The sequence below is a fragment of the Jaculus jaculus genome, chromosome 3, assembly GCF_020740685.1.
Source record: "Jaculus jaculus isolate mJacJac1 chromosome 3, mJacJac1.mat.Y.cur, whole genome shotgun sequence".
Taxonomy (NCBI): domain Eukaryota; kingdom Metazoa; phylum Chordata; class Mammalia; order Rodentia; family Dipodidae; genus Jaculus; species Jaculus jaculus.
In genome coordinates, this window is record NC_059104.1 from 36,320,235 (window position 1) to 36,320,954 (window position 720).

Consider the following 720-nt stretch of genomic DNA (forward strand, 5'->3'; position numbering starts at 1 on the left):
CTGCAAACTCCAGCAGCATGTGCCACTTTGTGTTGGTACAAATCGGTCATCAGGCTTTGCAGGCAAGCACCTTAGTCACTGAGCCATATCGCCAGTCCTCCATATATGTCCATATTATATTATATTATATTATATTATATTATATTATATTATATTATATTATATGTATTTGTAAGGGGAGGGGAGGGAGATTGGTACAGCAGGGACTCTAGCTGCTGCAAAGGAACTCCAGATACATGTGCCACTTTGTATATCTGCCTTTATGTATGTACCTGGGATTTGAACCTGGGCCACCAGGCTTTAGGAGCAAGTACCTTCAACTACTGAAACATCTCTTCAGCTCTATTTCTATATATTTATTGACAAAACTCCACCACTTTGGTGGGTGACTTATCTAAGTTTATTTTAATAGTAAACCAACAAGAAATCATTTGAATTAAAGACACTAAGAATTGTACTAAGTACAAAAAGAAAATAGTAGGTCATTGTTGCGCATGCTGGTAATCCCGGTATGTGGGAGGATGAGGCTGGAGGATTGCAAGTGCAAGTTTAAGGCCAGCCTGGGTTTCATCGTGAATCCCAAGCTCATCTGGAAATGACAAGGAAATAGTTACAAGGCACCCTCAATATTGTAGCCACTTTGTCTTTTATTTATTATTTCTTTTTCAATATTTTTATTTATTTATTTCTTTGCAAGGAGAGAGAGAGAGAATGGATGTA